Source organism: Xenopus laevis, chromosome 9_10S, assembly GCF_017654675.1.
Source record: "Xenopus laevis strain J_2021 chromosome 9_10S, Xenopus_laevis_v10.1, whole genome shotgun sequence".
NCBI lineage: Eukaryota > Metazoa > Chordata > Amphibia > Anura > Pipidae > Xenopus > Xenopus laevis.
In genome coordinates this window covers 62483196-62508949 of record NC_054388.1, presented here as the reverse complement: position 1 = coordinate 62508949, position 25754 = coordinate 62483196, and the positions used below count along the sequence as shown (strand labels likewise).

Genomic DNA, 25754 nt, shown 5'->3' with positions numbered 1-25754 from the left:
GTCTCTGAGTAGATGGATTGGACTGGTTAATTCGCAACTGGAACTGTCCAAGCTTACGTACTTGGCAGGAGGATGTCCAAAGAAGTTTGAGAATATTTGGAACCCTTGGCCCGAGTCGCCAGCCACCTCGACCAACCATTGATAGTTACTTTTTCAGCCATACCTCCTCTCCCCACTTTCCCCTTCTTTTCTTTCTTTTTAACTTGCTTTCCTTCTTTCTAATTTTCTGTTGTTAAAATTCAATAAAAATTAACCTTTAAAAAAAAAAAAAATTTCTTTTTACCTAACATTTGTCTGATCCATGGGTGACCTATTTGAGTGCCTTGCTCCAACATTCTGCTTCCTTATATACGGTTTGTCCGCTCCCTTGAGCTGAGGGCCTGGGGCAGGAGCACCTGGGCCACCTATTCAATTTGGTGAGTTGATCCACTTGCGACGTTTGATGCTTATACATACATGTTTGTTTTGCATTACTGCCGCTTTACTTAAGCCTTGGGTTATCCAAAGCTTAGTGGACTACAGCAACAGCATCCAGCAGTGGCTTGACTAGACAGGCAGCAGATCCCATAATCAGGGGACCATAAGCGAGAGGGGGTCTGGTACTGGTATGAACCTGCAACCCCCCAATCACCATACATCCTGCTATTTACTTTTAGAGCACCCCCTCTTTTGCAATCAGGGTGGTATTAGTGGGCGCTGCATCTGAAATGCAGAGATAGCAACTGCACTAAAACAGACACATATACAGTGACAAACATATTTACTGCAGTCTTTGCCACCCACCCCTGGTAAAGTGCTGCAAAGGCAAGTTTTTCATTTGCCTAATTGGTACTGTCCATCATATTATCAATAATAAAGCTTGATGGGTGCTCTGATGCAGCAGCAGCAAGAGGGACACACTGTAAGTACAGAGGAAGGAGACCCTACATCTGCTTTGGATGGAGGATGCCCAGGAGGTATGGGGTGCGGTGGGGGATGGGGGGGCAGTGCAGCATTGACCAAAAAAAAAAAATAAGAAAATGTCATCACAGTTTAATCGAACTTTGCAGGTCCCCCTAAATGTATTTATATATTATTATTCAAGCATTTAATAAAAGATGAAAGAATGCTGGGTGTTGCAGTCCAGCAAAATCAGGGACAGTTTTGTACCCCCTCCCATCTCTCCAGGTAAAGTGTACCAGGTGTTTAAAGGGTACATATTGTTCCATAGCACTGCCAGGAAGAGCTATTCACAGGAGAACTGAAAAACTGCTGATAACTTTTGTGGTGCTTCTGCAATATGAATCCTGGGTTAGAGATGAAACCCCAATGCAGGTTATAGAGGATGAAATACATCCTGGATTAAAAGAGTGCAGCACTGACAGGTACAAGCATTAAACCCTGCCAACTTGGGTCCCCCGGTGCTCCTCAGTTTGCATGTTCTGTATGACATGAAGTTAGAGAATGTCCATGTGCCACTCACCTCCTTCCCCTTCTGTATTCAGTTTCACTGAACATACAGACTAAGGTGCAACTGTTTGCTCCATTTTAGGAAATCTTAAGTATAGCACGGCAAGATTGTGTCGTGGTTGGGTCTGCAACTGTGTGGCAGTGTTACTAGTGTTTATAGTAAGACAATATGCGAAAAGGGTATTGAGTAGAGATGCCCAACTGTTTCCATTTAGCTGTCTGTATGCTACATATGTTTATTTGTCAGCCTAATCATGTAATAAAATAAACATTGAGGTGACTAATTCTTTTGAGGGCTTTGTTTGCCATCACCTGCACCTCTTGTTGCATATCACTAGGACGGAATGTATAATGATACACAGAATGTGTTATTATTGTCTAATAACCTGGAATATACAAAGCTACACACTATATTCTGCATTACATGTCCTGGAATCCCCCACCCCCAAGATTTGCTGCCATAGGGTCTTTAACCAGCAGATGGCATTGTACAGATATTCCATTTACTCTTTTCAAAATACTACATATCATGTTTTTATTTTGGCTATTAAGGAATTCTGGATTCAACAACAGCAGAATGGCCACCTCTGAAGCAGAGGTTGTTCACCTTCAAACAATTCAGTTGGTTTCTGACAGATCACCAGAAATAAAGAGTTTTACCAATTATTTTCTATTTGTGACTGTTTTTCTAATAATAAAGTGAAAAGTTTAATTTTTCACCTTCTAAAGCAGCTCTGGGAAGGGGGAGGGGGTCACAGACTCTTTACATTTGTTATGTTTGTCCCTGCTGAGCAGAATCCCTGAGTTTCATTAAAGGCAGCTGTTAAAATTGATGCAATAGCTGTGAATATTTCACAGATACTGCAGAGAAATGTATCAAGTAATTGCAACAACTAAATGTATCAAATTGTAACAGTCCAGATGCTCCTGGATCACTGAGCTGCCAGACTGAAACACTAGAGGCAAGAACATTAAACATTAAGCTTCAATGGTGAAAAATGGTTAAAAACAAAAGATGAAAATCAACTAAAAAAGTCTTTGTTTATGGTGAAAAACCTGAAAACAACACAACTTAAAAAATGTTTGGAAGGTGAACAACCCCTTTAATAAAAAAAACTCTTGTATATGTACCATGTGAATGGCACTGCATAATACACGTCTTGTAACATTTTGATTCCCAAACTTGTGTGGCTGAGGTATAGCAGAGCATTTCATTATTGCAATCTTGTTTGCCTGGTATATTTCAGTGTATTATTATTATTATAGCAGTGCATTATTATAATAGCAGTGTATTGTTGCAAGCTTGTTTGGTTGGTGTACAGCAGAGTATTTTATTGTTGCAAGCTTGTTTGGTTGGTGTACAGCAGAGTATTTTATTGTTGCAAGCTTGTTTCTCTAAAGCATAATATTAAATTGTTGTAAACTTGCTTGCCTAGTGTATAGTGGAGTGTTACATTGTTGTGAGCTCGTTTGTCTGGTAATGTACAGAACCAGAAAATTTGAAAAAAGTTGTCTCTGTCCAAATATTTATGGGCCTAACTGTACATCCAACCAGGGGTGCTTCACCAATGAGACAAGTTGAGGCTGTCGCCTCAGGCGGCAGCGCCCCACTAGATACCAGGGGCAGCAAAAATGCTGCTCCTGGTACTTTAAGAGCGAATTTTTGGGGGAGGGGGGCAGCAGCAACTGCTGCTGCCTCAGGCGGCGGAGGGGCCAGGATCGCCCCTGCATCCAACCTCCCCCCCCCAGCAAAATCATAACCCACACTGGACCCTAAAGCTGGCCATAGATGCACAGATCTTTGAGGATTCGTACGATTTTCGGATCTTTTGTGGCGATCCTCGAGGATTCGTACGATTTTCGGATCTTTTGTGGAGAGTGCCGACATCTTTCGTCCAGTGGAGATTGGTCGTTTGGTCGATTGGACAGGTTTGATTTTGACCCGACCGATCCCGCCGGAGCCCATTGTGCATTGTAATCGGATCGTTCGGCCATACGGCCAAACGTTCAGATTACCCCCGATATAGCCATGCTCGTTAATGGCATATCGGGGAAAGATCCGTTTGTTTGGCGATGCCGCACTGGACCTGTACTCATGTCACTCTGTACACTCACCTCTGGATCCAAGACAGGGAATCTTTGGGAGCAGTGGGGGAGTGTCTGACCCACACCCAACCATAACCTGGAATGGTTGGCCAAATTTCAACCCAAACTTGGTCATCTGGTGGTCAACCCATGGGTCACTGCAGTTTTCTGGTCAAGCTACACTAGTTTGGTGTACAGTGGAGTGTTACATTGTTGCAAGCTTGTTTGCTTGGTGTACAGCAGAGCATTATGTTGTTGAGAGCTTGCTTGCCTGGTGTGCAGAAGAGTAGTGCATTTTGGAGCTTGTTTCTGTACAGCAGTAGAGTATTACATTGATGCTGCGAGTTTGTTTCTGTACAGCAGAGTATTACATTGTTGCTGTGAGCTTGTTGGCTGACGTCACTTCGGGTTCCTGGAGCTTTTGCCTTGAAGTGAAGCTGAATAATAAACCTTGGTAAGAATCTCCTTGAATGTGCTGCACAGACACAGACACACACTGAGGAAGCGGCTCCGTTCCACCCTCTGCCTTTATGTCCCTTCCCAGCGCTCCTGGGGAAGGAGGAACGGACACACACAGCAGATTCCCCGTCCATCACTTTCCCCAAAAAGTAGCCCTCATCCTCTGCACTGGAAAGACCCGGGACCCCGTCATCTCTGCGGAATTGAAGGTGAGTGCTCGCGGGGGAGGCTTGTTTATTATCCAGTAAGAGAGGGCTGTGAGAGTTGCACCCCATGTTGGGGGAGGAGGGGATGAAGTTATGCCGGGTCCTTGTTGTTATAAAGGTGTTGGCGCTTTTGGACAAGTGTTAAACGCTCAGAATTATAGGGGTGTTGAGGGTGTTTTGAGCAGAGCGTCAGGGGCCCATCCCCGTCGGTTTAAATAGGGCTTCTCCCAGGCTCCCGGCTGTCCCTCTCTCAGGTTCCTATCGCCGGTTGTTTAGCTGAATCCCTGGCGGCTGTTGGGCAAAGTTTCCCGCCGGCGCTGGGAGCAGGCTCTTCTTTCTCCTCTGTTGTTATATCGGTTCTGTTATCCCCAGCGTTTTGCCACTTCACTTCTTTCTCCTCTTGCCTCTCTGTCCGCCTCCTTTCCCCCTGCTCTTCCTCATCTTGTCCTTCTGTCCGACTCCTATGCCTCTACTCTTCTTCTTCATGTTGCCCCTGTCTCTTCACTGCATTCCTGGCTTTCTTCCTCCTCTTGGCCTTTTAGTCTTGCACATTTGCTTTTTTATGAATCCCTGAGCTTCATTCTCCACCTGTCCCCCTGTATTCCTCCTGCCCCTTGCCTGCCCATCCCCCTCTTGCCCATCTTCATCCTTCTTGGCCCTCTCTGCCTTCCTGCTGTATCCCTGTCTTTCTTTCTGTCCCACTGCCTCATTCCTGTCCCTCCTGCTCTTATTTCCTTTCATACCCCTCTGCTTCCCTCCTGCCTTTCCCCCTTCCTGCTGATTTGGTGCTCTCCTGCCTCTGACCATGTATTTTATTTCTCTATGTATGTGTTCTACTTTTTTCCATTGCTTCTTAGCTGTTTGCACTGCACTACCTCCCCTTCCTGATGTTTCATGGTGTCTATGACATTAATCAACACACCTGTGTCCCCATAACAACCCCCCTAATTATATCTTGACTACCCTTCCCAAGACCGGTAAAAAGGCACTTCAGTTCCCAAACATGCCCCCAGCTGTTGCCAAACACATGCAGCATCCCTTTAACCCTCCATTACCCATGTGTCCCTGCTCTCTAGCATATTTGGTTTCAGTTTTCATTCCCACCGTTTCCTTAAAATAATAACCGCCCCTTCCCACTCCTTGATATCCAGTATCCCATATACTTTAACCCCTGTGCCTCTCTGTACACTGTAAGTCTACATCTTCTCTGTAGCAAAAGAGAAATCAAAGTGCAGGACAAATCCACAGCAGTATTCTTTGACTGCAAAAATTTATTGGGAAGGTGAAGAACACAACATGTTGATAAAGGGCCTAGCCCGAAACATGTTGTGTTCTTCACGTTCCCAATACATTTTTGCAGTCAAAGAATACTGCTGTGGATTTGTTCTGCACTTTGATTTCTATTTTGATTGACTCTATTGGGGGAGTGACACAGTTTACCCCACAGGATAACCGCTTATCTGTATTCAATAGAATCTTCTCTGTAGCAGCATTGTACCAACAGTTAACTCCTTGTACTCAGATGTTATTAATATTACCATGCATTATAGCACCAACACATAATGCAGTGCTACACAACAGAATCCTATCTAATATCCACAAAGGGTGTTCCAAGTACTTAGGGGCTGTTACTATGAGCAGAATTTGTGGATCCATGAATGCCACTCTGCAGCCATTAGTCTGTTTAATGCATGGCAACATTGACTGGTAACCTTAAACTGTGTCACCCCCTCCTCACACCCCTCAATCAGTAACCCTGAACCCAGAAGTATTTTAGGGGTAAAAGGTAACCCTGCCTGTTAGGTACTGTTTTTGCATAAAGCACGGCACAGCCCTCCCAAACCAAGCAGGTACACGATCAGGTCCAGACTGGGATTCACAATAGACCCTTTCATTTCAAGTCACAGAGGTCCAAGCAGCCCCCCACCAGCCCAATAATTAGTGACTGTCTATGTCAACTTACAGTATAGCAGCCCGTCTGGCATTTGCCAGAATTTACAGATTGAGAGTCTGGGCCTGTACATGATAGTGTTTTGCAAATGGGTGGCACGGAGAAGATCAGAGGTGAAAGAGGTTCTTGCACAGAGAACATCTTATCTTTTTTGCTGTGTCCCAGCTCTTCCCTCCTCTTCTCCTCCACTCAGCCTTTTGTGCTGCTCCCTTGCACAGAGCAGCAGCTGCAGACTGGCCGAGTTGCTGAAATTTATCCCTTTGTTTATATAACAATATCCTCCATTTTTTTTCTCCCCCTTTTCCCCTGCCCTCTAAACAACAAGCTTCTTGCCATCTTGAGTGATTTGATTCCCAAGGCTTCCTTTTTTCTTTTCCCAGATCCTTGGCAGGCAGAAAATTAGAAAATCTTTCATCTTTTGACTGCCTTTATTTATACAGACTGAAAGTTAGGGGGGGAGCACTGCCGCAGCTTGTGAGCCTATGTTAAGTTTCTGCAATATTTTCAACTTTGTTTTTTTCTTCTTTACTTTTATGGTTAGACTTGTTTTTCCCCCCAAAAAATATTTACATTTTGACAATGGAAAATGTATTACTTTCTTTTTTTCTTACATGCTTTTAAGCTGTGTGGGGGTGCACATGCGGGAACCATCCAGGATCACTGCACAGGTGGACAGAGGATGATTTTTAGGTTTTGAATGCAGGAGGAATATAATATCTTTCTTCCCACCCCCTACCCACCCCCTAACTTGTACGTCACTCAGACATTGAATTTAGTGAGCAGCATATGACACAAGCCGCAAAAGGGCACTGTCTTTACCATCTGCCATGAGAACAAGACTGGTTTGCACCCCTGTTACTGTGGTGTGAGGTGCAGAGCGCAACCCGATTGGGTGAATAAAAGCTGCCTGACTGAGCCCTAAAGGTGGCCATAGACTTAACAATTACGATCTTTCCTGTGACCATTGATGAAAGATTGTTTGTTTTCAACCTTTAGGGGTGTACCTTTGGGCCCATTTGTGCTCTTGTACTTCTTCCAATCTGTGTACATTACCCCTATTATTTACACAGTTTCCTTCATTGGGGTATATTTATCAAATAGTGAAATTAGTGATCGCCACAGTCCTCTAGAGTGAAATTCCGCCACTTTTATCAATAGGTGAAAGTGAAAGTTCATCCTATGCCTTTCAAAATCCCATAGAAATGAATGGAAAGTAGCGGAATTTCATTCTAGAGGGCAGTGCCCCCTCGCACATAAAGAGTTGCGCACATTTGCATGCTTTTCGTAGCGGATCGCTAATCGCCACTTCTGGCTTATGGGCCTCCAGTTAAACAGTCCTGGAAACAGAGGTTTTGGCTTACTATGAGGGAAATGTAATAAAAATTTGCCTATCGCAATGTAATATTCTTCGCTTTTATTGCTGTCAAGGCCCAGTTTGCAGTGTGAACCAAGGAGGAAGCGGTATACGAGGAACACAGTTCGCAGTACAGAAGGATTAGGCAGAAGAATCGTCAGTTCAGACAAAGGTCAGTTCAGAAGGCAAGATTTTGTGGTCAGGATTCAGGCTTGGGTCAAGGAACAGAAACACACACAAAAAACACACTCAGGAACTCTAAGTAGAAGAACCTACAATCGGGCAAAGATTCAAGCCTCTGACGTCCTTTTATGCAACTTTTTGCACCAAAAGTGTGTGATGACGTCACATGCGGACGCCGCATGTTTTGACGCTGGCGTAATAACGCTGCGCCGGAATGGTGACTCCCCTGGGCGCTGGCATCTTGGGGAAAACGCTGTAAGCGTAGGGAGCGCCAGCAAGCCGACAATTGCATTGCAAATCTTAATTGTACATCGCAAACCTTTGACACCTGCTCTGCAGTTTCGTTAAATATTTTGTTGTAAAAAAATTGGTTTGCAATTTGCAAAATGTTATTACACTGCAACATTAGCATAAGCAATTTGGTCAAAAAGGATGTCATTGAGGGCAGGGGCGATCCTGGCCCCTCCGCAGCCTGAAGCAGCAGCAGTTGCTGCTGCCCCGCCTCCCCCGGAAATTCGCTCTTAAAGTACCAGGAGCAGCATTTTTGCCGCCCCTGGTACCTAGTGGGCGCTGCTGCCTGAGGCGACAGCCTCAACTCGCCTCATTGGTGAAGCACCCCTGATTGAGGGTAAAAATGGAGCAAACATGGTCTCTAACGTTCGCAAGCTTCTTTGAGAACGGTTTCTTTACGCTAGCGAAACATATTACATTTTCCCTTAAGTGAATGTATTCTCTTTTCCATATGGTGCTGTACCTTGGCTTCAGTAGCCTGATTTACTTTGTGGCTCCCCTAAAGGGAAATGCAGAGCCTTGCGTGATGTAAATAAGGTCACATCCAGGGTTGGAGTGGGCTGCTCCCCCATGCCTGCCAGAAACTCCCTGACCTCTCCCCGCACCAACCGATAGAAGAAAGCAGGTAAACGCTGGTCGGGGGAAGGGAGGAGGGCTGCGGATGGCATTGGGGGGGAGGGGCCTGGAGTTGGCAGGTCAGGGGCTGGGGCAGAAAAGCAGGTGCATGCTGTTTGGGGACAGGAGGGAGGCAAATGGAGGAAAGTTATGGCTGGCACAGGGGCCCTTATGTTGGAGGTGGGAGTTGGGGGGCTGAAACAGGTTTTATGCAGGCCCGTGAAGTGGCAGCTCTGGTGGGCCCATACTCCCCCAGTCCAACACTGGTCACACCAGTTCTTTACAGGGTTAAATCCATGTTCTGCAGCAACATTAGTGTGTTAGCAATGCCTTATAGGAAAGCTTCCTTATAAAAACATATTGTAACCTGCAGGCTACACCAGACTCGTCAGCCCTTGCATGGAAGAGAACAATAAAGGGCCCTGTTCTTTAAAATGTTTTCTAAACAATAGATTCTTCTTGTCTCATAGAAAGTTCCACCTGTCATGTGATAATCCATGTAACCCTATACTGCCCCTTAAAAATCTTTTGTAGGAACCAGGAAAGGTGTTTTTTAGGGCAATTACACATAGGATGCTTTCAAGTGTTTTGTTCACACCCTATTGAGAGTGAATGGGCATTGCCATTTATCACCATATTTTTTTTTCTGTCTCTTTAGATATTTTACAACACTGTACCTGAGTGTTTACAGATAATTCTTTGCTAAATATAAGATCAAATATTCCACCCCAGGGCCCCCCTTTGTATAGGTATACAGAGAGTGTTTTGTTGCTCAATATTTGGGAGTGAACAATCGCTGTCAATTATATGAAAATTTAGAGACGTGAACATTTTTAAACGGTGAAGCATCACAAGGAACAGATGGTTCTAAATTATACATGCAGGGAAATTCACCGGTCCTGCCACCAGTAGCCAAGAAGGGAGCCAGAGATTAGTAGATATAGAAAATGACATTTTTGAGCATTTGTATAGGGTTGGATCCAGGCTGAGTGCCTATAATAGTTTATCTGTAGTTCAACAACAGATTGATTGGTTATACATCACAGGTATAAGGTACTGAATACTCAAACTAAACTTTTTAAAACGGTATTTGTTTAGTTTTCTCTAATTCACACTAGCGTTGAGCTGCCATACCTCTACTGTGGGGGTGCCCAATGTGGGGGTGCTGATATTACTAATAGCAAGACTTAATCATCAACTGGAAGACCATTATTATTCCCCAGATGTTACCAAGATGCTAAACTAACTCTCCTGTCTGTTCTGTATGGCAGCTAAGAGTATTTCTGGAGACCTTAGGGCTCATGTACATCATGTATTGCTGTTGCAAAGGAATAATACTCTTGCAATTATAAGATGCAATTGTGCAATTATAAGATGCAATTGTGATGCGCCTACTGCAATTGCATCTTATTCACCCAAATTGTTGCAAATTCGGCACATTTGAGCCAAAGGACTAAGGCTATGGGCACACAGGCTGAAGGCGCTGGCTTTTGTAAGCCTGTACATTTTTGCAGGCTGAAAGAAGCAGATTTGCTCAGTGCCCCTACTCCATTGATTTGAATCTGATCAGCCCATGTGCACCCACACACAGTGGAGCTGAAGCTGATGTCAGCTGGAGAGGACTCCTTTCACATATTTGGACTGTCTTTAGCTTCAGTTCCGCTGTGTGTGAGCTCACACAGACTGATCAGATTCAAATCAATGGAGCAGGGACACTGACCAGATCTTATTGTCTCAGCCTGCCCTTACCCTAAGTGGAGGGAGTGCATTTTTAACCAAGTACCTTAAATAAATATGGTGTTACATGCATCTGACGGTGGGAAAAGTGCTGGACTGCCCTTGTGGATGTACAAAAGTTCCTCTGCTTTTCATAATGCATGATGCACAAATGATCTAGAAAAAAGGTAGCTATACACAGAGAGATCCTCTCGTTTGGCGATGTCGAGTTTGTGAACAAACTCAGTAAAGACGTGGCATGCAACACTATCACCAAAATGGCTATTAAAGTGGACCTGTCACCTACATATAAAAAGCTCTATAGGGAAAGTCCTTTGCATGGAACTTTTTTGTATTTAATTATCCATACCTGTTATAAAGGTGTCTAAATATCTGAGCAGTCAAATATTACCTGCCCTGCCTCACATACACAAGATACACAAGATTTTCAGCCCACAGTCCTGGGATTCTTACTGAAATGTCCTGACTTTCTCTTTGATCTCTTACACTGATGCCAGAAAAAGATACAACGTTTCTTATTTAAAATAAGATTTTTTGGAACATATCCCAGAACACTGAGCAGGTGCACTTTAATACATTTAATTACACTTTAATACAATTTAAAATAAGCAAAGATACAAATGTAACTATATAAGATACGCAGGTGACTTGGGGAAACTTACAGCTTAACGGGCCATTTCACCTTCAATAGCAAAACTGTTATAACACATAAAACATGGCCCTAAAACTGTTCAAACTTTCATGACGTGCCAAATTTTGTAAAATGGACATGGTAATTAGGGGGTGTGACATAAAATGGGTGTGGTCAGAACAATTCACCGTGTTACGTGCAGCTGATGTTCTTGTCCCTCTGTACAGTTTTCAAATGTTGGGAGTTATGCAATTCGTCTTAATAACAAATTGCCACAAAATGGCTCATGTCTGTTTGCTGTGATTGTGTAATTCCAAGACTGAGGGAAACAAAATTTGAATAATAAGTATAGTGTAAGTAAAGTTAATTTTGATCAACTAAAATTATATAAAAGAAATTGGATTTTTTTTTAAGGTGACAGGTCCTCTTTAATATATAGTGGTTAGTTAGGCAGACATGTATCAAAAAAGGAAAAGAACTGACTTGTATAGCTGCACCCTCCCTTCCATTACATCCAACAACTCATGTGCAATAATTAAATTAAACCTAACTTTTAATAATGAATTAAAACAAATGTCCAGTGTGCATAGATTAAAATATAGGTTAATAACAGGAAGTCAAACCGTCTTCCTGCTATTAACCTATATTTTAATCTATGCACACTGGACATTTGTTTTAATAATTTATTAAAAGTTACTTTTATTTAATTATTACGTATGCGTTTTTGGATGTAATGTATGGGAGGGTGCATATATCAAATAAAGCTGCAGCACTCCGGTATTGTTGAAAAAGTGAAAAACTTTACTCAAATGCCATAGGCAACGTTTCGGGCTACGCAGGCCCTTTGTCAAGCCATTAATTAACAGTGTCTTAATGTGCTTAAATACCCACAACAGGGAGGAGTCACACCATTCCACCTCCATATTACCCATGAGTCACAGTGAGCTATTTTCATGCCAAATTACATTCAATATACCAAATTAACCCATATGTTAAGTGTCTCATAATCATATATTGTTACAAAAAAGTAGATTGTAGAAAGTGTTATATAGTAACAAGTAATAGATAAAAATCTTTTTATATAATAAACAGTGACACAATGTATTCCTCTTAAATCCTCTTAAATAACCATTGCAACATTATTGAAGTCTTTACCGAAGACACAGTTTAAGAGGGTTAAAAGGATTGTTTCCAATGAACAACAGTGTCTGTTTAAAAGAAATGTCGGAACGGTTCATAGAAAGGGGTTATTCCCAGTGTAAATTAATGGAAGATTTGATAGCTATAAAAAATATAACACCTGCACAGTTAAGGACTCCCAAAAAGACAGATACTATAGAGAAAGAAAGTAAGTTAGCCTTTGTAAGTCAGTATTCAGTGGCAAGTGATCAGGTTAAGAATATTTTGAGAAAACATTGGCAGGTCCTCAAAACGGGTTTCACATGTCAAAGAATTCTCATCCCCTTCCTTAATGGCCTACAAACGTAATAAAAACTTAAAGGACCTTTTGGTGAGAGCGGATATAGGTCCACAAAAGAAACTTTGACAACAATTCTTAGGACCCCTTCAAAAGGGGACATTCCCTTGCTTATCTTGTGCACATTGCAATAATATTACCAAAGGGAATTCTTTTACACATCCCCATACGGGTAAAAACATCTCGATTAATAAATACTATACTTGTGAGTCCAGGTATGTGGTTTACCTGAATAAGTGCCCATCTGGGTTAGCGTATGTGGGTGAAACGACACAGAATGTAAAAGAAAGGATAAAGCAACATAAGTCTAACATACGCTGTAAATTGTTGCATTTACCGATACCCGCACATTTTCATGAAATGAAACATACTGTTTCACAACTACGATATCAGGTTATTGATAATGTGTAGCCATTAAGACGTGTCGGTGATAGACAACAAATCCTTAAGAAATTAGAGATGCGTTGGATCAATACATTGGGCACTTTAACGCCGGGTGGCTTGAATAAAGAATATACACCTATGTTATTTATATAAGTAAGTGCTTGTAGTTGACTTTATTGATATGCTTATTTTTAATATGTGTCTGTTTACAGATTTAAAATGACTATTATATAATAATTTTATTTCTATTTTTATTGTTTTATAGGACAGTGAGATTTAAAGATATGGGAGCTCCTGATTCAAAGTAATTCTGGGGTATCAGTTCCCTGAATTCAGCATTGGAGCCAGAGATAAGTAAAATCAAGAGGTCCAATATTGAGATAAAGCAAAGTAAGGCTTCCTGCCCTTGATACTTATGTTTCAATGGCTATTTAAGAGGATTTTAATACATTGTGTCACTGTTTATTATATAAAAAGATTTTTATCTATTACTTGTTACTATATAACACTTTCTACAATCCACTTTTTTGTAACAAAATATGAGTATGAGACACTTAACATATGGGATAATTTGGTATATTGAATGTAATTTGGCATGAAAATAGCTCACTGTGACTCATGGGTAATATGGAGGTGGAATTGTGTGACTCCTCCCTGTTGTGGGTATTTAAACACATTTAGACACTGTTAATTAATGGCTTGACAAAGGGCCTGCGTAGCACGAAACGTTGGCTATGGCATTTGAGTAAAGTTTTTCACTTTTTTTTTTTGCTGCTTTATTTGATATATGTATATTTTGCCCTGGCAGGGGGTACGGCTTGCACCCGGGGCTGCAAGGAGCCTAATCCGCTTTTGAAGCACACTTCAACTACATTGTATGGGAGGGTGCAGTTATATGGGTCAGTTATTTTCCTTTTTTGATACATGTTTAATTTACTTGACCCAGCACAGCATTCTCTACGATTGATGGTTGGTGCTCCCTAATCTTCATGTATAGTTAGGCAGACAGGAACAATATAGCAACATAAAAATAATAATAAAACACACCTCACAACTCCACAGCAATTTCACAATATGCAAATAAATGAAAATTGGGAACATACAATAATGTAGGATACTATCCCTTTCATAGTTGTATAGCATTGTTTATTTTTAGGTTAATCACATCAGCTGAGTGGGATCTAATGTAAAGAAAAAATATATAAATAGGAAATACAAACAATATGTAGTATTCCTGATTGACCTTTCACCCAATGAAGTGCTTTTGTTTAGGAAATATTATATTGCTTAAATTGTTCTCACGTCCTCAAATTAATATTAAGAAAATTCTGCATTTTAAAGTCGATATTAACAGTAAACGAAATAGAGAAGTAAAAAAAAATCCTTTTTTTAATTCCTAAAACAAACTGTTCAATTGCATTTATGAAAGATCATATTCCACATATTATCCGCACACACAAAATTGTAGAAGAAAAAATACTTGCAGATCCCATACATGTCCCAATAATGCAGATAATAGCATTTTGTCTTGAATACACCTATTGCTGTCTAATTCATTCAGTGACCTCATGGGATTAGAAAATAATATTTGGCTTTAAGGTGATTCTTCACTGAGATACAAGAAACTCTCTTCTCTGCACTTTTGCCAGAGCAAAAGCCTTGGTGATTTATTTATTTAACCAGAAGTGGGCAATATAGGACTTCTGGTGGTGGGGACCTAGCTGGAACCCTGTTGTGCTGGCCCATTATCAGCAGTGAATTAACCTAAATTCACTTTTAGTCAGTAAAAACTCTCTTATGGGTCCTTGTTCTCAGCTCTATTCATCAAACCCACTTTGATATTGTTGTTATACTGTCTATTTCCTAGGTTATAGTTGAGACTGTTGTTGTTCTATCTTCTCACAGATGTTTTCTCCCAAATATCTAGGGGCAGATTTCTCAAAATGTGAGTTCAGATTTTAATAAACAAAAACTCACCCACATTCTATTTATTTCTATGGGATTTTTAGGAGGATAACTGGAACTCACCATTTGATGAATACTCTTCCAAAAATCCCATAGGAATGAACAGAACGTGGGGGAGTTTTTATTTATTAAAATCTGAACTCACATTTTGAGAAATCTGCCCCTGAGAGTGTCTTGCCTGATAGTTATCCCTGTCCTTCATCCGTTAAATATGTAAACATAGCAGCAAGAATGGTCTAAATTCTGCAGAGGTGATGAGTTGTTGTGTTGGAGTAGGATCATGCAGATCCTCTGAAGAAGCATGGGCACCATCACCTGCCTTCTTTTTCTGGATGTTGTTTTATCCCATGGCTTTGGAGTAGAGTTCATTAGTAAGTAGTATATAGATAGGTATAGTGAAGAACAGAATTCATTGTAAGCACTTCTTATAGAGCAAAACTTCTGAGGAAGCCATGCCACTCAGACTAAGCTTGTATCTGTCTATCCATCTGAATTTACCATTATGAGAAAATAGCTGTTGGCAAGTGCACCAGTAATGTTTGCAAATGGGCAACGCACCTTCACAAACAGGCAAATGAGGTAATAAAAAGGAAAGTAGGATAAATACATCATTCCATTATGTATATTAAATGCCACATTAGAGGATGAAAAAGAGGGGAAGTGGGTTTGTCTGTATGGATGCACCAAATCCAATATTTTAGGTTTCGGCTGAATCCTGAATCCTTTGTGAAAAATTTGGCTAAATACCGAACGGAATCTGAATTCTTATTTGCATATGCAAATCAGGGGGAGGGAGGGGAATTTGAATTTGGTTCGCCCAGGCATAAGGATTCAGACAAATCCAGCTGAAATAGTCTGAATCCTGCCCAAAAACCAAACTGAATACTGGATTCGGTGCATCCCTATTTGCCTACAGAGCAAGCAATTTTATTATTGCCCCCTATACACAAACACATAAAAACTGTGGTTTGCTACTGTTTAAGAAATTTATCTCTGTTTTGCAACACTAAAATACATATCACCGAATTTACCAAATTAATACAAAAATTGCAAAGAGAATGCATAATAACGAACAGACATGTTTGTGCAAATATTTTAGATATTTAGACTTAATTTGTTCTACAGTGCCTTGCCTTATTTAATCCTTACCGGAGGAAGCATGAAGACAATGGAAACTAATTGTCACATTAATATGTTTGCTATATACTTTTGACAGGACTTGCATTTTCAGAAGTTGAATATTATTTTGTTACTGTTTATGTTTTATCCAATTAATAGTCATGTCCGCTATCCTGAAAAATACATGCTAATTTCTTCCTAGAATTCTGCTTCAGATAGTTTGAGGGTTTGGCTTCAGATTTGTTTGGCTCATTAGGATTGGCTATAATTTTTTTTTATATAACCCTGTGCTTATGGCCAGACAAAATATAATTTGATTGTGTGTGATAAAATTGCTCAGGCAAGCCATAGGCTTTCTGATTGCCCTTTGTTGGTCTCGTTAAGCCAGTGGGACTAGCTAAACAGCTGTGACAGTTTGGTTAAAAATTTGAGAAATCAAATAAAATGGGCATTTTTACTTGGTTCATAAGCAATCAAAATCCCACAGATACTGTATCTATATTATTATAACATTTTAGAAGTCAATATATACTCAAGGTTTTATAAATGACACATTCCATCTACTGAAAGTAAGATGAATAGTAATAACTGCTGTTAGTTTATTTTACAAGGGGTTATATGTTGGGACAGTGATATAACTAGAAAAGACCGAGCCCCGCTGCAAAATCATTTTAGGTCCCCACTAAACTTTGGGAATACAGGTGGTCATACAAGGGCCAATCTACTCTGTGACAATTCAGTCCTTAAAGGCATTAAATGGCTCTGGTCCTATACTTAAAAGCAGGCATGGTTCATGGCTCAACCATAGGCTATGCCAATTTTTTTGGAATGCAGTTTCCACCTTGTTTATAAAGGTTCACGCATACTGGGAGCTGTAGTCCAGCATGCTAGGGGAGGATTCTTAAATCAACCCTGCCCAGTGAAATGTTGCCCCTGTTCTTAAAGGGGACCGTCACCCATAAAAAGCTGTATAATAAAAGTTATTTTCAAATTAAACATGAAATCCAAATTCTTTTTTCTTTATTAAAGCATTCATAGCTGTTGTAAACTCATTTAAAAATGTCAGCTGTAAATCAAATATCACATGCGGGGCAAGCAATTACTTTCACTTTCCATTCAGCACTTGCTAGATATCACTGCTCTCCCCACATTCCCCCAGTTCTCTGAACCATTTAGTTGTGTAACCAGTACATAGGGATGGACATCAGGTCCCCCATTCTGGTGCACAAACAAGAGTCTGAGATGATGGAAGGCTTGCCTTAATAACAGTGTCCACAAAATGGCTCCTGCCTGCTTGCTATAATTATGAGTTCCCAGACTGATTACAGTAACATTTTAATTTATTTTGCTTGATTAACATGATAAAATAGGATTTGGAATACTTTTTTTGGGTGATGGGTCCCCTTTACGGGCCAAAGGCCTAATGGATTCAAGAGGATTCTTAAATTAGAATCTGTAATTATTTTGGTCAGCTATGTGGCACAGTGGGACAGTTTTATGGAGGGGTCCAGTTGCCTTTTAAATATAGGAATGCACTGAATGTTGCACTTCATTTTACCTTTTTTTTTGCTAAACTTAACTTCACCCAAATTTAGCTGGATTACAAATCCCACTATACAACAACATACAGTATTTGTTTGTTAACTGATAACAACAGTAGTCAGCGCCGGATTTCTTTGTTGGCCGCCCCCCTTCAGGTGTAAAGAGAGCAGGTATGATTCTCAATGGTTCCCTTTGCATTAAATAGGCCTCTGGCCCACTTGGAAGTAGAAGAGAAAAGATGAGAACATAACCTAAACAGTCTATGTTTGTTTCTTGTTTGTTATAGTCAACATAACTTCCTGACTCCAAGATGGCAATCAGACTAGTCCCTGGAACGGATCAACTTGTACTATGTAACCATTACAATACAGTATTGGCAGAGGGTGTTTATAAGGATCCAGTGTCTGAAAGTTAATGATAAAAGACTCATGGGCAGGAGAGTTGCTGTCCCTTGACACTACTTAAAGGGGCATCAGCATGTACTAAAGATGAGCACCTGTACTTTAACTATGTTAATATAATGAAGTAGCATGGTTTGAGTGAAAACTGCTGATTCTTGTAATTGATGTCATTACATATGTTGATAGTTAGTCCTCTGTGAATATGATACATTAGATGATACTCACAAAAATGAGAGAAAAGGAAATGAAAACAGTGGGTTTCTAGCCACTTGCAAACCCTAACAGGCCATCATGTAACCAATTTCATTGCTGGATCAGAGCCAGCAGGAATGACTGAGTAATTGACTTTTAAGGTGAACAGTATAAAAGGCACTTTTTAATTTAATGCGTTGAGTCCCAATGTAATTAGCTACCGTAAAAACTTATGGGCTTCCATGTTTGCCTGTTGTCTGGAGGTACATTATCATGAATTATCATTTAAATTTCTATCTATCTACTATTTATCTGTCTATCCATCCATCCATTACAACTCTTAAATTAGCAGTACACAAGAATGATATATGTTGAAGCAGAAGAGCCTGACACTTTTTGACCATTTAGCTCTGTTGGTCCAAGCACAGATGATAAATTTGGTACCACAAGTAGACTTAATGAACAATATTAAATATTGAATTTAAGACCAACAGTAATAATGAACGAGGGTCGTTTAGTTATTTCCTCCTTGATACTGTTTCCTAAAAAATTGCAGAACCCCTCTTTGCATCCTAAGTCTGAGCAGCATGACTAATAGGTGGAGTTGCAGTCCTGATCAGTTAAAAGAGTTATTGTGCAAGATTTGTTGCATGCTAAAATTGGGCAATTGCACACATAATGCATTTATTACCTACACAGGGTTGGACTGGGGGGCCTGGGGCCCCCTGGGCTACAGTTTCAGGGAACTCCTCCGGACCCCACCCTGATGTGTGCACGCATGCCGGCCCGAAGGCTGCGGCAGGAAGAAGCAGCACAGGGTGCGCATCTGCCCAATCCAACTCTGTATATACATATAAAACCATATGAACAATATAAGTCAAAACATATAATTGAGAGAACCTGAAATCCAGGACCCAGTTTCTTAAGAAATACCAAATCTCTCGGTGCCGGGCCATGCCAGCCAGGCACCCTAGGCAACGTGGCCAGCCTCTGAGCCAAAAAGTCACTGGCACCCACATGAAAGGCCGCTGGCCAGAGAGGTGACCAGACCAGGGGAAGGAGGCAGATAAGGTAACCCAGCTTTGCGCCCTAGGCACATGCCTACTCTGCCTTCCCTAGTTCCGGCCCTGGTAGATATTGATAAGTGTTAGTGTCATTTAGCCCTGTGGTGGATATAAGGAAGAACTGATGAGAATAACCCTGGGCTGGGGCCCCTCAGGCAATCAGGTAGGCCAGTCCAACCCATCTAACAAACCAATTAACAGAGGTGTCCCTTTAGCTTCTCACTATTAACATGTTGTGCTCCGTAGAGTAAGGCAGTTGCCCACAACTCAATCTTGTGCTTCTGCATTGTTTCTCATCTCCACAGAACACCATTCCTCCCAACATTTTGGAAATAGAAAGATTTTTTGACCACGCCCGTTTTTGTGGCTACACCCCCTAATTACCATGTCCATTTTACAATATTTGGCAGGTTATGAAAGTTTGAACACATTTCTGCAGTTTTTATGTGTTATTACAGTTTTGCAGTGCATTGCCCTTTAAGCTGCAAATCACAGTTTCTGGCTTATCTCAAATTGTTACAAAAGTATCTAAGTATGTATTTGGGCTTCTCTGCAAAAAGCCTATTTTAGTATTTGGAATGGAATTTTTAGATAAAAATGTTTGGTGTTACTGGTCCTTTAAGTTATAAATGTTGTATCTTTTTCTGGCTGTTCAGTGCAGGAGATCAAAGAGAAAGTTGTAACCCCCAGTAACAAACCCGGGACTGCTGGTTGAGCTGTCAAAATCGTGACTGTCCTGTGAAAAACGGTTGGGAGGTATGGAAAACGAGTGGCTCATTCCATGCACACCTACACCTAACTTAATGCTCTCTTGTTTTTACTGAGCATTATTTAAAGAAGAGATTATACCCCCCTTTTTGACATGGGCTTAATCAGTTGGGACTATAGAAAAGGTGCTTAAACAGTATCTGAGCTGCCAGAAATGAATATAAACATATATTTTATACACAGACATACCTGATTCCATGAATTGAAAGGAAACCTGATAATCTGCCTATGCTTGCAAGGACCATTTTCCTACCCCCTTAGGTTAATAAAATGATCCAACGCCTTCCTTACACTGGTCTATTGTGAAATGATAGATCCTAAAACATAAAGTCCCTCTGCTTTCCATGATGCGCAAACCCATCACTTCAACATGGAATGTGAGAATGGGTTTGGGTCACTAAGGGGAGCCTAAGGGGTTCCTGTAAGCAGAAGCAGACTATCCTGGGTTGTAAGGGGCCCAAAGGCTCAGCCAGGAGTAGCGGACCAAGGAGGAAGCACCAGTTCAACAGTACACGGTACAGATAGGGAATGGTCGAGTCCAGGCAATAAGTTCGATTGAGGCAGCGAAGGTTCAAATAACGATAATCAGGCAAGGGTCAAACACAGGAATCAATACAAGGAATCAGAATAGCGCACCCAGGAACACACAAGGTAGGTCATCGATCTGCGCCTAGGAGGAGCCGCATGGACACCACCGCCATCTTAGGAGGACGATCGGTAAGTATTCCTTACAGTACCCCCCTCCTTATGGGAAACTGTTTGTGGAATTTTAGGGGCATGAACATCGGAACTTCTCACCCAGGAACATTCCTCTGGACCGAAACCTTTCCACTCGACCAAGTACTGTAGAGCACCCCTTGAGACACGAGAGGCCAAAACCCTTCTAACTTCGAACTCCTGGTAACTCTCCACAAAAATAGGAGTGGGGAAAGAAGAAGACTCAGAGGAAGATGCTGGTTTGAGAAGGGACACATGGAAGACATTGGAGATCCGCATCTCTGGAGGTAGCTGTAGACGAACTGCAACAGAGTTGATGACCTCGATGACAGGAAAAGGGCAGATGAATTTAGGACCAAGCTTGGGAGTGGGAATCTTGAGATGGATATTCCTTGTGGAAATCCAAACTCTGTCTCCAAGAGCATACTGGAGTGGGAGCACGTCTTCTGTCGGCAAAATGTTTTTGAGACAAAGAACTCTTCTCCAGGTTGGCCTTGGTGGCATGCTAGATAGCAGACATGTGAGTGACTTCATCATTGGCAGCAGGGACATTGGTGAGAAGAAGATCTTGGGGAAAAGCCATAGGATGTTGACCAAACACACAGAAAAAAGGAGATCTTTTGGAGGAGGCATGCAAGGCATTATTGTGTGCAAACTCGGCCCATGGAAGAAGATGTGCCCAGTCGTCTTGACATAAAGATACATGACAGCGTAGGAACTGTTCTAGTGCTTGGTTAACTCGTTCTGCTGCACCAAAAACTTAGATCTCCAAAACTTAGAAACAAACTGAGAGCCTCTGTCGGATACTATTTCAGCTGGAAATCCATGAAGACGGAAAATGTGTTGAATGAATAGTCTTGAAAGTTCTGGAGCAGAAGCCAACTTGCGAAGGGAAATGAAATGGGCCATCTTGCTGAACCTATCCACCACCACCCAAATGACTGTATGACCCAGGGAAACAGGGAGATCAACAATAAAGTCCATGGCCAGATGGGAATGGGCAGAGAAAGAAGAAAACTTTTCGGAGGAGAATGTCCAGACTTGGAAGCCGCACAAGTAGCACAGGAAGAGACAAAATCTTTAACATCCTTCCGAAGAGAAGGCCACCAAACTAGACGAGATAACGGGTCTGTCATCTTTCGATTCCCAGGATGGCCAGCCTGCTTGGAACCATGAGATTGTTCGAGGATGGACTGGCGGAGTTCTGGCGGAACAAATGCTACCCCTAGGGGAGTATCAGACGGTGCTGAAGCCTGTGCAGACAGTAGTTGAGAAACCATGGAAGGAGTCAGAGCAGCCACAATCTTGGTAGATTGGACAATAGGTTCAGCATCCCCACAACTGGATTCTTCTGGAAGGAAACTCCTAGACAAAGCATCGGCCTTCTTATTTCTGGAACCAGGACGAAAAGTCAAGACAAAGTTGAACCTAGAAAAGAAGAGTGCCCATCGGGCTTGTCTGGGGTTTAGACGTTTCAGGGTCTGAATATACTCCAGATTCTTATGATCGGTAAAGATTGTCAACGGAACTGCAGAACCCTCCAGTAAATGCCTCCATTCTTCTAAGGCCACTTTTACGGCCAAATGTTCACTATTCCCTACATCGTAGTTCTGTTCAGGGGGAGAGAACTTTTTGGAGAAAAAGGCACAGGGATGTAATTTTCCATCACATGAAGACCTCTGAGAAAGAACTGCTCCAGCTCCCACATCCGAGGCATCAACTTCAATAAAAAATGGCAGAAGATGGTCAGGATGTCTTAGAATTGGAGCCGAGGAGAAAGAGTGTTAAAAGCTTCTAGTGCCTGAGGAGGCCAGCAGTTCGGTCTTCCGCCCTTTCGGATGAGTGAAAGGATGGGTGCAATCTTGGAAGAAAAACCTTTGATAAACTGCCGGTAATAGTTGGCAAAACCGATGAATCATTGAATGGATTTTGTGCTGGTCCGAAGAGGCCAATCCTGTATAGCGGAAGTCTTGGCAGGATTCATCTCTAAGCCTCTTTGGGAGATGATGTAACCTAAGAAAAGTATTTTGGAGTTTTCAAAAGAACATTTCTCTATTTTAGCAAAATGAGCGTTCTTCCTCAAACGGGAGAGGACCTCACGTACTTGGAGCCGATGTTCTTTCAAGGATTTAGAGAAAATAAGGATATCATCCTAATAGACAACAATACAAAGTCCAAGAAGATCTCTGAAAATGTCGTTTACGAACTCCTGGAAAACTGCAGGCGCATTGCAGAGCCCAAATGGCATCACAAGGTATTCATAATGTCCATCGTGGGCATTCAAAGCAGTTTTCCACTCATCGCCCTCACAAATGCGGATCAAATTATAGGCTCCATGTAGATCTAACTTTGTGAAGTGACTGGCTCCCTTGAGTTGATCGAATAGCTCTGAGATGAGAGGGTAGCGTTTTTTGGAGGTAATCTTGTTCAGCCCCCGGTAGTTGATACAGGGACGTAGACTACCGTCTTTCTTCTGGACGAAGAAAAATCCTGCTGGAGATGAAGAGGGACGAATGAAACCTCTTAGAAGATTCTCCTGGATGTATTCCTTCATGGCCTTGGTCTCGGAAGGAGAGAGTGGTTACAGTACGTCCTCATGGAGGCATGGTACCAGGAAGCAACTCCACCAGACCGATGAGGTGGAAGAGTTTCAGCAGACCTCTTGTAAAAAAACATCTGAGAAATCTTGATAAGCAGATGGCAGAGATGATAAGTCCATGGAAACGAAGGATAGTTTCAGGATAGGTTTACTAGGAATACAGTTCTGCTGGCGAAAGGAACTCCAGTGAGAAATTTGAGAAGTTGACCAGTCTATGACTGGATTTTGAAGACGGAGCCAAGGTAGTCCCAGAACCACTGGTGTGGAAGGGCAGTTGATAATAGGGAACCGACTTTGAAGGGAAGTTCAAGGGAGAATTTGAAGATGAAAGCAGAAGATAGTGGTTTATCATCGATGGCCAAGACTTGAAGAGGTTCAAATAATGGTTGTAAAGGAATGGCTTATTGTTCAGTGAATGTGTGATTCAAGAAGTTCCCAGCCGCCCCAGGGTCGAGGAAGGCTTGAGAGAAGATGGTCTTGGTGGCAAGTTGAATCTGAACAGGCAGAAGAAATCTGTGAGAGGAACTATGGGGAAGAGCATTAATCCCACCCAGGTAAGTCTCCCCAAGCTAACCAAGGCGTTGGCGTTTCTCTGCTTCACTGCACATTCATGGGCAAAGTGAGATTTACCCCCACAGTAAAGGCAAAGTCCTGCTGCCCGTCTCCTCAACTTCTCCTGTTCAGACAGTCAAGCACGTCCTATCTGCATTGGTTCTTCAGCAGGCGTAGTAGTAGAATCTGAAGAAGACGCAGAAGAAGTAGTTGGTACTATAGAAGGAGATGTGCTGGGAAGCAACAGTCTTTGGAAGCGGGGGGCCAATAAGGGTTGGAATCTCTTGACACCATCTTTGTCTTCTTGGTGCTCTCTTTGTCGAGTATCCACCTTGACAGCCAATGCGATAAGATCCTCCCAGCGCGTAGGCAGCTCACAGGAGACTAAGTCATCTTTCAGACGTATTGAGAGCCCGTTGTAAAAAGCGGCATGGAAGCTCTCATTGTTCCAACCCGTTTCAGTGACCAAAGTGCGGAGCTCTATGGCATATTCAGGCATGGTAGGAGTCCCCTACCAGACCTGGAACAACCGTGAGGAAGCGGTCGCTGCCCAGCAGGGGGCGTCAAACACAGTTCTTAGATCTTGGATGAAGGCTTTAGAATCGTCAATCAAAGGATCCTCCTTCTCCCACAGAGGGGATACCCATTCTAGGGCTTTTCCAGTCAGTTGGGTAATAATGTATCCCACCTTGGAGCGTTCCGAGACATACTGGTTGGGAAGAAGCGTAAATTGAATTTCACATTGGTTCAGGAACTCTCTGCGCGCCTGAGGATCACCGCTGTAGAGAGGAGGCGCCGGGATACGTGGCTCGGAAGTGTGAGCTGAAACCACCGGGCAAGGAACTGAGGCTGGAACCAGTGTCGCTGGTGTGAGGGCAGACAGTTTCTCCAGGATAGCCTCCAACGCCTGGCTGAAGTGGGTCTGCTGTGCTTCATAAACCTCCATTCGCGTAGCAAGTCCACGAAAAGCTCTCCCGAAGTCGGGCTGAGGATGTGCCTCCTCAGAGGGGTCCATGGCCCTACAATACTGTAAGGGACCCGAAGGCTCAGCCAGGAGTAGCGGACCAAGGAGGAAGCACCAGTTCAACAATACACAGTACAGATAGGGATAAGGCAGAAGAATGGTTGATTCAGGCGCGAAGGTTCAAATAACGATAATCAGGCAAGGGTCAAACACAGGAATCAGAATAGCGCACCCAAGAACACACAACGTAGAACCTATTGTAGGGCACAGTCTGAAGTGTTCTGGCGTCTTTTATAGCCCTCCTTTGGAACCAAAAATGGACGTGATGACGTCATGATGCTGGCGTCCTCATGTAGGCATTTCGACGCTGGTGTCCAATCTGGCACCGGCGTCCCGTCGACGCTGGCGTGACGTTATCAATCTGCGCCCAGGAGGAGCCGCATGGAATACATCGCCATCTTGGGAGGACGATCGGTAAGTATTTCTTACATGGGTTTCCATTCAGCCTATCCTGCATGTCTGTGTGAGCTCCTGTCAAAAAGTTTGGTGTATTTTCTCTCTGAACATCTCTCAGCCATACGTTTACTTTTGTGAGACAAGTGAGCCTTTTAGGTCAATATGGGTTAATATTTCTGTTCCTAGTATATTACACATGATCACGCAGAACATATGTAATTATATATTTAACCAGTGAGAATAAAATACTTAAATATATCTACTGTATATACAAATAAAATCAGCATTGATAGCCCCATAGAGAGTATAATGTAAACACTCAGTAAAATGTTGGTGAACTGAGATGAAATTTAATGTATTTATCTAATTGTTTTGATCATGTTACTGTGCATATGTTGTGATTCTCTGTCACACAAGTATTTTGTCTGTATTGCCTTTATTTTTTTAAATAGCAGTCCCTTGACTCCTTGTATTTTAGTAAACAGGAAATCTAAGTATATCTCAGATTTACTCAGCATTTTAAACTATCGCTTTTCATTAAATTCATGAATATTTTAAATTACATGATCACTTAAAGGTTTTCTTCAGTAAAA

The 25754-nt window shown here is 42.1% G+C and overlaps 1 protein-coding gene across 22 annotated transcripts in view; it reads left to right on the top strand.

Moving 5' to 3' along the window:
* Positions 1 to 3752: 3752 nt before the first annotated feature.
* baz2b.S (bromodomain adjacent to zinc finger domain 2B S homeolog) overlaps positions 3753 to 25754 on the top strand; it is a 156836-nt gene continuing 134834 nt past the window's right edge. For 7 of the 22 annotated variants that reach the window (XM_041578664.1, XM_018238814.2, XM_018238813.2 and 4 more), the window contains exons 1-3: positions 3756 to 4202; positions 7579 to 7676; positions 13088 to 13212. The gene's annotated coding sequence lies outside the window, so the exon portion shown is untranslated. Of the gene's footprint in view, positions 4203 to 7578; positions 7677 to 13087; positions 13213 to 25754 lie in introns of all 22 variants that reach the window. The other 15 variants (XM_041578661.1, XM_041578660.1, XM_018238809.2 and 12 more) reach the window with 8 other exon arrangements.